The following is an 11,264-nucleotide window of genomic DNA, read 5'->3' as shown; positions in this document are numbered from 1 at the left end:
AGTACAACACTTGCCCAACATACAGGAGACCCTAGCACAGCAAAGAAAACAAAAGTAATCCTGTGTGTAAAGTGGAATGGAGTAAAATATCCACTGGCTGGGGCTGTGAGGCAGCAGATGAGTATATGAAGGTATAAAATGATTCCTGGAAGGGCTGTGCGTTGTGGTGCACACCTGTAATCCCAGCATGGTGTGTGTGTGTGTGTGTGTGTGTGTGTGTGTGTGTGTGTGTGTGTGTGTGTGTGTGACTGAGACAGGTGAATCTTTCGAGTCTGCAGCCAGCCTGGGCTATATATAGCAAGACTCTGACTCAAAAAATAAAACAAACTTTGCACACATAGAAGTCACAGGCAGAAAGCCAAAAGGAAAGCCTGTGGCCTAACCATTGGAGAGACCTGAAGGCTGATTGAAAGACACAGCAACATCGTGGCTAGCGTCTTTAAGGTCTAGTGTGCTTGCTCGGGCCTGCATGCTTGCTTGCAATAACATTCCTGTTTGTTATGGGCCTTCCTGCCCTGCCGCACCTGCGTCCAACAGCTGTTCTTGGTTTTGATGACATTATTGGGCTCTGCCTGTAGAACTCTTCCCTGTCCCTGAGTGTCCCGAGGCAGAGACTCTGTCCTTTGTATATATGACGGGTTAACCTTCTGTCACTCTCCCTACTTACTGAAGAAGAGTAAGCATCTCCCTGCCCTCTCAAGCCTCATTCCTCAAGCTCCTTGCTTGCAACACCTACTTTTATTTTGCTTTCTCCCTTAACGGCCCCTGTTTCTTGTCCTGTAGAATCCTGTCTTGTTTTCCTCGTGTCTCATGCTTTTCCTCTCTGCTTTGGTCTGTCTTAACCTAGCAGCTAGTGGCCTGCCAATCACAGGACATCAGGTCCCAGGATGCACAGTGCCCAGCATCTCCTCCAGATTCAGCTTTGACACCTCCCTGCAGAGGGCTTACTCCAATCCCAGGACTTCCAGGTGAGATTCTCTGTTCTATCTTTGTTCTAGCTCCATCCCATCATCACTAAAAAGCACTTCTCATCTGGACTTTAGCTTCTAAATACCAGCCAGTGTGGAATTCACCTTTAATCCTAATGGAGGCTGGGTTTCTTTTCTCTTAGTACAAAGCCACACATATCCACTGTGGAAAATTCAGGACACACGGAAAAGCAAGTATTATATTTATATGCACCCTTACTACCCTTTGATGTGGGGCCCTCTCAACATTCCCCTCTCCACATGATGACTTTTATAGACAAAACCCGGCACCACTTAGATGGGAAATGCTTTCTTTTGTGTCACTTGCTAGCTTGTAGAACCAGTTCTTTGGAACGCCAGTGCCAGGCCCCAGCTGATTGGAATAGGGTTAGTTATCTGGCCCTGACTGGGCGTGTGTCTGCTTTTACCTTGAGATTAAATCAGCTAGTATCTGAGACTGGACCTGTGATATCTCACAGAGGTAGAATTAGTCACTGTGCCTGGAAATTTATAGCTTTGCTGGAGACGGTAGTTTGCAGGAGAGCCTGAAGAAGACAGTGAGATACGCAGGGAAAGTTTAAGGAGCAAGAACTCCTTACACCTGGCACCAGGGTTCCCAATGACTTTTCTCAAGTGGCCTTGCATCCTTATCTTGCTTCTGTCCTTGAGCAGCGTCTACAGGATTCCGACATTTCTATCTAACAATGCCTGCCCAAGATGGTTGCTTTTTATAAACTGCCTTTGCAGTGAATAAGACGCTAGAACTTTTCTGTACATCATATATTCTTTCAGATTATAATTTTCAGTGTGGTAGGACAAATACTGTGAATTCCTGATGCTTTGAGGGCAGAGGGGATGCACTTAATGTGAGCATCTTGAGCTCTGGTGCTGAGTTCACAAGCCCTTCCTCAGCTCCTTTTATTTCCAACACTACCGTAACAATAACTTCACAGCTGAACATTTATTTATGCATTATCCCTCCTTAGGCCAAGTGCCCCCAAATTGAAATACTGTACCAGAGATCATGAGCATGAAAAATTCATAACCATGGCCATTGTGAGTGTGAATGGTCCCCATAGACTCATGTGTGTGAATGCTTGGACCATAGGCAGTGGCACTACTAGGAGGTGTGGCCTTGTTGGAGTAGGTGTGGCTTTGTTGGAGGAAGTGTGTCACTAGGGGGCAGGCTTTGAGGTCTTAAATACTCAAACCAGGTCCAATGTGACAGACATTCACTTCCTGCTGCCTGTCAATGCAGATGTGCAACTTTCAGCTCCTTCTCCAGCATCATGTCTGTCTATAGGCCACCATGTTTCCTGCCATTCTGATAATGGACTGAAACTGTAAGGCAGCCCCAATTAAATGTTTTCCTTTGTAAGAGTTGCCATGGTCATGGTGTTTCTACCCAGTAATAAAACCCTAACTGAGACAGCCACCATCATGCTGCCTGTGACCCCCTTGAAGTGCCCACTCTCCCAGTCCTTGCCATCCTTATATTTACCCTTCTTGTGGCTTTAGAGACAGTGCATTTCCTTCCATGCCTGTGGCATGATGTGATCTACACTCAACTTCCAACAAAACGAAAATGCTATCATATCTGACCCATGGCACTCTTTCAGGTGAAATTTAAAACCATTCGGCTGTTCACTTCTATGTCAGGTATATATTAAGCTTATAGACAAACAAGGCCTATGGATGAGATTTGCATTTGGAGGTGACTCCCAGGTGGCTAACCACAGAGGGGGCTTTGCAGCCATTGTGTGAAAAATTCCAGATGGTTCTAAAGAAGTCAGATAGTGATTAAGTTTTGATGATATCTATAAACACCTTAGACTTTATAAAATGTTCTGAGAAATAGGACCATTTGGAACACAAATATTTTTGTTCTTTGTTGTGTCTGGAGTTACGTGCAGACCCTGGGAGAGCACGGTTTTGGGACTTAATAAGCTGCTTTTATTTCTTTTATTCATTTAAGCTTGTTTTTTTTTTAAAGACAGCATTTGATCATGAAGCCTGAAACTTGCTGTATATAGTCCAGGCTGGCCTCAAACTCTCAGAGATTTGCCTGCCTCTGCCTGTCAGTGCTGGGATTAAGGGTGTGTACCACCATTCCTGATTTGTGGACTGCTTCTTGAGGCCTGCACTGCACTCAGGGGAAGGAAAAGGCTCCCTGCATGCCCCTGGTCCTCAAGGAGCAGAGAGTATTGGAAAAGTAGCGACACAAACAGCTACAGGGGGCAGGAATCGCACCACGATGAGCCATGCATCTTTAAGAAAGCCTGCCATTAGTCCATTAGCCCCTGAGTTTTGTATTTGTTTCAAAGTGATAGCATTTGTTTTTTTTTCTCCAACAATGACTAACAGGAAATTTAGGCAGAGATTTCTGTCTTTGGAGAAATGGAAGAATTGGCAATATCGAGAACGGGATAGCAGTCAGAGGTGTATGGGTAGTGAAGAGGGCTTGACATTTTAGGCAATGAGGGAGTTTTTCTTTGTTATTTTAAACCATTGTCCCTACTACCCTCTGTTGTCTTACCCTACACTGCCTTATCAATTTCTGCTGGTTGTATATGAGCTGCAGCCAGAGCTTAGGGGAGAGGCCCCTGTTCTTTGACAAGGTGTCAGGGAAGGCTCAGGAGGTTTTGCCGGAGAGGAAGCATATGGGGTGAATAGCAATTTGAAAGGGATAGGCTTAAACACAGAAGGGCCCTTGAACAACAGTAAGGAGACTGTGACAGCATGGGCTTTTACTGGATGGCTGATAGGATAGCAGCTATGAGTCTTTCACAGGGCGCGTGTATTATACACAACATACGCGTGTGTGCAGGATCTAGCTAAAGGCACGCAGCTTAGGTGACTTTGACGAGATGACGCAGGTGAGAGAAATGGGTTCACAGACCACCCACAACCCTTAAATGAGAAAGTGGGAAGGGGATGCCAGGCTTTGCTAACTACAGAGTTTATAACATCGATACTAGGATGCTATGCTTAAAGGGCTTCAGATCGGTTCCCAAGGCACATTTGGAGCAACACTGGGAGCCATTGGAGGGATGCCAGAAGAGCAGAGTGCTTAGAAGCAATTGCCATGGCCATGCAAGACAGCAGGTGGTTCTCCCCCAAGGCAGCTTCAGTGCACAATTGGAGCAGGGTCTTGAAGTCGAAAATCCTGGCATCATGGACCAGTGAGAGCCTTTCCATGGAGCCTCTAGCCACAGAGTTGCCTTCCTTGGATTCCTGGATACTTTATGCCTCTTTCTCAGGGCTTGTGCTATGCCCCTTAACAGCTGCGTGAATTGTCTGGCATATAGTGTACTTTAAGTTCTTTAGGGGCAGGAGGAATTATGCTTTATTTATCCATGTGTATATACATATATGTATATATATATATAACACACATATATATACACACACATGTTTACATATATGTTATAAATAGCATGGTTGAATCCAGTGCTTTGGTAAATGAATAAATTTCAAAATTATTTTTTCCAGATCATTCCTCCTTATGTATGGAGCTTGGGAGTTAGTGGCAAGTTAGATACTTTTTATTTCAAAATATGAAAATAATTTCCTTAAACAATCTACTCAAAACTACTTTGAAATGTAAGGAAAAGGAAGACTGGGAAGTTGTTTCTCGAAACGGCAAAGCTTTTAAGAGTCAATGTCACATTTATTGCTATAAAATATTTTTCTCTCTCTGTTAGACATCTGGATCCCATTACATACAGTATTGGGTACTTGAGTTCACCAGCCATTTTGCATACTAAGCAGGGTGCACACAAAGTCCCCACAGACATCCACAGTACACATTTGCACCGTGTAATTCTTACTTTACATTTACAGACGACTCTTCTGTCACCGACTCCACGTTTCCTGTTTCAGTTTGCAAGCTCTTTTTTCCCCTCACTTACCTTTAGGACCAAATTAGGTACACATGAAGGATAAAGAGCTTCAAAAACACAATCCTTTTGCTTTCTGTCTTGTATGGTCCAACTATCTATAATCTAGCACTGAAGCCAAGGAAACAGCAAAATCTTAAGTCTATATTTACTAGTAACATTGACCCAGAAATGAGAAACACAATATGGAATGTTTGCTAATGAGTCATGAATTTCCTTATAATTGCTACCACATTCAGGATAGTTCCCTTAAACCATGTAATCTGGACATATCCTGAAACAATCCCATGTGTTGTAAATGATTTTGTTTTATTTCTTGGGTTACTGTTAAGGGCTTATTTTCTGGTTCATTTCATTTTCTTAAAGAAAACCACACACCCATGTGCTTATGCACATACAACAAGGGGAACATACATGCTGCTCTTTTTTTTTTTGCACCAGTCTCTGTATTTTCAAGCTAAAATAACCATGAGACAGAGAAGAGTCTTCATCATTTGGCTTGGAAATCAAAATAATCACACCAACGAGGACTATTTTAGGGTTCCAATTCATATCTGTGAGAATTAAAGTCGGCATTGAGCAATGTATCAACCAGTCTGCCCCTTTACTAGGTTTCAGAATCAGTAATGGGCGAGACAGATACAACCGGCATTCAGTACAGTAATAATGGAAAATTAAATACGACTTTTAAAAACTGCTCACATTATAAAGTGATCTATTAGCATTATGTGACTGGAGCACTTAACGTGACTGATTCTAATTGCGAGACTTGGCCCATAGCAAGCGTTAAAGAGCTGTGAGAGCGTGAAGGCATTTCATCTCTTTGGAGATACTGTAAAGTGGGTTTCCTTTGGAATATAGCTTTATTCCTGCTGCACAAAAGATTGTGTGGATGGACTCTTTCAGTTCAGATAGAACCAGAGGTGACTGGAGTTTCTTCTTTGATTCAGTCAGTCAGTCAGTAAGCCAAGTAGCAGAATCGTCTTGGCATGCACTCTCCCTGCTCCCCCCCCCCCCGTTGGTTTACAACTCATGGATGTTGGGCAGAGGATACAAAGCCTGAAGCCTGCCCCTGATATGCTTTTCCAGGGAGCAGAGGGGTTCTGCTATCATTCCGTATCCTTCAGAGTGTCTTTGGGCCATACTGGTGGGTCTGTGAGATGAATCTACCCTGTCTTACCTTGAGCTGAGACCAATTTGCAGATGTTATCACAACAGTGGGGATTCTGAACACACATATCATAGATGTAACTACTAAAGAGTTTACAGGATTCAGAAAATGTACAAAAATGGAGGAGTGCCATTCAGTTTTGAATGTAGCTGTATGTTCATGATAGTTAAGGTTTTTGTTATTTTGGTTTTTTTCCTTTCCTGGCTTTAGCTTTTATCCTGTTGAAGACAGAAGGCTTATTAACTAAGTGCCATTGGAGACTTTACACCAAGGGCACTCTTGTTGAATGTCCAAGTTTAAGTAGGTTAAGTTATGCTGAAATCTTTCTTTGATCTGCATACATAGAGATTTCTGACTGGTGGTTTTCAGGTAGCCCAGATAATAGAAAAAAATTGCCAAACTAGACTTCCCAATTTTAAAGTGATGACCCATATAGCTATCCAAGTAGCCAACAGCAAGTATTTGCATAATTGATTGAAAACCCTTGTGAAACTGTTAGGCTGTGGACATCAACTTTATTCTAAGTTTATTATTCTTATTGTTGTCCTGAATACGAAACCCAGGACCTTAGACATACTAGGCAGGTGTTTACCCACTGAGCTACAGTCCCAACCATTAATCTTATTTATTTAAAAGGTCTGCTTTTAAAAATTAACATAAAAGAAAGAAACCTATAGGCAGTCTGACTTACTGTAAGGTGTTTTATTGTTGTTGCTTTTTCTGTAGTTTTTGTTAACTGATGCCTGTAGCTTATAATTGCTCCTTGTCTTCCAAAGCCCCAAATCTACAGAGGACAACAGACATGCTTATTACTGACCTGTATTAGGAGAGCAGGCAACAAGAAGCTCGTGGCCATTGGCACTTTGTTAATAGAAACAGCATTTTAAATATATGCTTGACTCAGCATATCTTAACATTCCAACTTGGCTGAATACAAAGAATGGTGGCCAGAATCTGGCCACCACCTTTCTCACATAGAATCTAATACATGAATATGTAAGTCTGAATATAGACTGTTTGAGGCAGGAAAAATAACTCACCGAGTACAATTCTCGATGAACACTTGTGAGGACTCAAGCATTTACCTAATTATTCTTTTATCAACAAACACCAGGAAGTCAGACATGGGGGTAAAAACGTGATTGATCAGAGGAGTAGCACAGGAGTAGCCAGTGACCTCTTCTCTTCTTCCTTCATCCAAAAGGGCTTAGTTTCTTCTAAGCTCCTCCCTACTACTTCCTGTGTCTCTCTATCTGTCCTTGGGCCTCCAAAACTTCTATGGCTAATATTGATCAGCTAGTAGCTAGTTCTGCCCTCTGATTAAAGGTAAACTTTATTGACAGTCTCAGGAGTGTCAGAGTGTGATCAAGGTATCCCACAATAGAGGGATCCAGTTTGGATCCCTAAAACCCACATGAATCTGGTCGCAGTATCTCATCTATGATCCCAGCACTCTGATGATGAGATGGGAAGTGGCAGAAGGTCATAGGTGAGCTAGCCTGGTGACACAGAGGTGAACAAAAAGAGACCCTGTCTTGATCAGGTGGGCGGAAAGGACCAATAATACCTAAGATTGTTGTCTGATCTCCACATAAACTCTTTGACCCATGCATGAGTGTGCTATACATATGAACACACACACACACACACACACACACACAAAATGCTATTTTATTTATTGATAGTGATGGCGTGGATTGCATTCAGGGCCTCGTGCATGATGCTCCTTAGACTCAATGCACCAACATGAAGAACATCTCTCACCAGTGAATCTTGGCAGTGTGCAGGATTTTCCAGTGATGTGGTTTTATGCACCTTGTGGTTGGCTAATGAGGTAGAGTTTGTCACATTAATGAAGATCTTTTATGTTTTGTTGCTTCAATAAACTGACCAGACTTATATCAAAGGCCAACTATGTAACAGCCCTTTCGATAAATGGGGGATACAAAGATGAAAATTTAGATGTTTCCCTCCAGGAACTCACAGGAAACCACAGTTAAAACAGAGTGTAACATATCGGAGCATAAACAACAAATTAAACCCTCAAGCACCTACAAGTGCTTGGCACTACATCAAGCATTAAGCATAGAGCAGTGAATGTGATATGAGGAATACTTTCTTCTTCCCCTTTCCCTGTGGACTCACTGCCAAGTACAGGAGTCAAGCAGATGAACAGGCAATGACAATTACACACTCTAGTCAAATCAAAGGCTACAGGAAAGCGACTGAGGGACAAGACATGTGCTCTGGGTGAGTGTATAAAGATGGTGAGAATGAGTACTTACACGATCTTAGGCTCCATCTTGTCCAGTGGTTCTCAATGGTTGGGTTGTAAGTCCTTAGGAAAATCTCTATCTCCAAAAATATTTACATTAAGATTCATAACAGTAACAAAATTACCATTGGTTATGAAGTAGCAATGAAAATAATTTTATGTTTGGGGGTCACCACAGCATGAGGAGCTGTACTAAAGGTTGCTGGCTTGCTAATGCTCTTTTAATCTCCAGACTGTTACCTACCCCTGGACCTTCCCACATTCTATTCTCAGAAATGCTTTTCCCTTCAGAAAACCTCCATCTGTCACCTCACTCTTCAGACTTCTCTTTCATAGTTTTCTACACAGAAACACTTATTTAAATTAACTTTGCAACATGATTCCCCACTATATTCTTATTATGTTTCATGCAAGCTCTTTCACATTCACTGCTGTGAGCATAGAATGAATGGTTGTATCCACCATTAAACTGGAAGTTCCTTGGAGTGGGAAGATAATTTTCACCTTTTGATTATGATTGATGTATTAATCAGGGTTCTCTAGGGAAACAAATATATGTGAAGGGGATTTATTTGAATGGCCTATGGGCTATGGTCCAGCGAGTCAAACAATGGTGTCTACTAATAGAAAATCCAAGAATTCAGTAGTAGTACAGTCTACAAGACTTGTCTGTCTCAGGTGGTCTTCAGTATATGACATAATCCTGAAGAAATAGGCTCTAATGTCAATAAAGGAATGAACTTGTCAATAAGAGTGAGGGCAAGCAGGCAAAGAGAGAGAACCTCCTTCTTCCATATCCTTTATATAGGTTGCCATTAGGAAGCATATCCCAGATTTAAGGTGGATCTTCCTACTTAAAATATTCAGGTTTATGGTGCATCCTCAAATTCAATCAGGAAATGTATCTCACGGGTGTACCTAGCTACTTGGGTTTTAGCTTATTTCATGTGTAGCCAAGTAGACAACCAAGAGTCACCATCATAGTAAATAAACTACAACACACTGTTGAATGAATGAATGAAATATATAAAGAAACATGCCTTATTATTATTGTAACATATAGTAAGGTTCCAGCTGAGTTAAAAAAAGTATTTTTGTATGTGTGTGCTTTTGTTTTTTGAGACAGGTTTTCTCTCTGTGTAGACCTGGATGCTCTGGAACTCACTCTATATATAGACCAGGCTAGCATCGAACTCACTGAGATCTGCCTGCCTCTGCCTTCCAAGCACTGCAATAAAATGTGTGCACCACCACTGCAGGGGTCAGGAATTATTTACAGACTATCCTGGGTTTGTTTGTTTCGCACTCATCTCTGGGGTTTTCTCTGGCTTGTTCAGGCAGCTGTAGTTTCTCTTAGGGAACTATGGTAGTATTAACTCTGCTTACCCCAGTGGCTTCTGCTTTGGATGTATTATTTAATACCATTATCATCTCAAGACCCTTTCAAAATGGAACTAACCGTTATTGAGGGCCCAACTCTGATTGAAGCTGTCACCATTCCTTTGTCAGGAACACCTACAGCTACTTTGCTAAGAGCTCTACACATGCCTATCTGGCACACTGGCTGCCCTGAATATGAGAGGGCTGTTGAAGCAGAAAAGTTCAGTACAGTTTTGAAAAGATGTGTTTTAGGTTTCAGATCTAAATCATATCTTCATGACTTCATGAACGGAAAGGCCATTGATTAAATGAAGGATGCCTATATATAGAGATAATATCAAAGAGGTGGAGATAAAATCGAAGAGGTCTTTGGGATAAGGAGACATCTCTGAAAACATGTGATCTTTGAGCTGACTTCACTGGTCATCAGAATTGAGTCACTTAGAAGGGAATATGGGACATAGGGTGAGGTCGAGGAAATGTATGCAAAGGCTGCCAGAGATGTTTGGTGACAAGACTCAGACAGCTTTCTGCTTATACAGATTCACATCGTTTGGAACATCCAGTCTTTGAATTGTGAAGAGTGTTCATCCATGACTCTAAAATAAAAATTGTCTGTTCTGTGATTGAGGTGTAGCTCTTCTAAGTTTCTGTTGAGAATTACCATAGATTACCCATCTGAAGCATAAGTAAGTAGGTAACAGTGCACTGTGATTTGTGACTTTCTAGTTTTTATTGAAGTACTATGTGTGCACGTGTGGGTTTGTGTTTGCATGTACACCGTGTACATTTTATCCTCATTTGTTAATCTTGGCCCCATATAAATTAGGATCACTAGGTTTATTAGTGTTGGGAGCTGTTCAGTCCTGCAGCTGGGGAGGAGGCAACAGAGCACACCAGTGAGTGCTAAGATTTGGGACGTGATAACCTGAGGACAAGGCTTGCATTTCCGTTGACTAGGGTGTGTGTTTGGGCAAGTCACATCACCTTTCTGAATAATAACAAAAATGTTAGGCTTGGTAATGAAGACCTATCATCCCAGCTACACAGGATATTGAAGCAGGAAGATCAGAAGTTACATAATAACACTTTGTCTAAAAAACAAAAAACAACAAAAAAAAAATCAAGCAAACTAGGCTGATCCAGGAAGATTACAGTAAATCCTAGCCTGAGCTAAATAGAATGTACCTGAATGTCTAGGCTCTGTTCATAGCCAGGCTCTTTATATAGTCAGACCCTGTCTAAAAGGATGCATATGAAAAGTTAAAAAAGACCCAAATAATTTCTCTCAGAAGACAGAAAATCTAATAATGGGCATCAATTTCAGCATTAAAATTATTGAGGTCATTTTGCTGTGAAAATAATTCCCTAGAAGTTCAAATAAAATTCATATTGTGAAGACAGGGATTATATTTTTCCCCATATAACATCAGTCCAGTATGTAACCCAAACTGGGTCACTGCTGACTGACAGGGAACTCAAATGTATGTGTGAAATACAGACTCACCATAAATCTCAATTACTAAGACAAGACAGATTTTTTTTGAGACAGAGTTTCTCTGTGTAGCCCT

General features: G+C 41.6%; 1 long non-coding RNA gene across 1 annotated transcript in view; it reads left to right on the top strand.

Annotated features, from left to right (window-relative positions):
- The first annotated feature begins 269 nt into the window (after positions 1-269).
- Positions 270-11,264, top strand: part of LOC110343487 — an 82,667-nt gene continuing 71,672 nt past the window's right edge. The window contains exons 1-2 of the long non-coding RNA XR_002385786.2: positions 270-676; positions 848-968. This is a non-coding gene — a long non-coding RNA (uncharacterized LOC110343487). The remainder of the gene's footprint in view (positions 677-847; positions 969-11,264) is intronic.

The sequence above is a fragment of the Mesocricetus auratus genome, unplaced genomic scaffold (assembly GCF_017639785.1).
Source record: "Mesocricetus auratus isolate SY011 unplaced genomic scaffold, BCM_Maur_2.0 Super-Scaffold_4256, whole genome shotgun sequence".
NCBI classification, from domain to species: Eukaryota; Metazoa; Chordata; class Mammalia; order Rodentia; family Cricetidae; genus Mesocricetus; species Mesocricetus auratus.
Note: the sequence above shows the minus strand (reverse complement) of the source record. Positions and strands in the feature narration are given on the sequence as shown.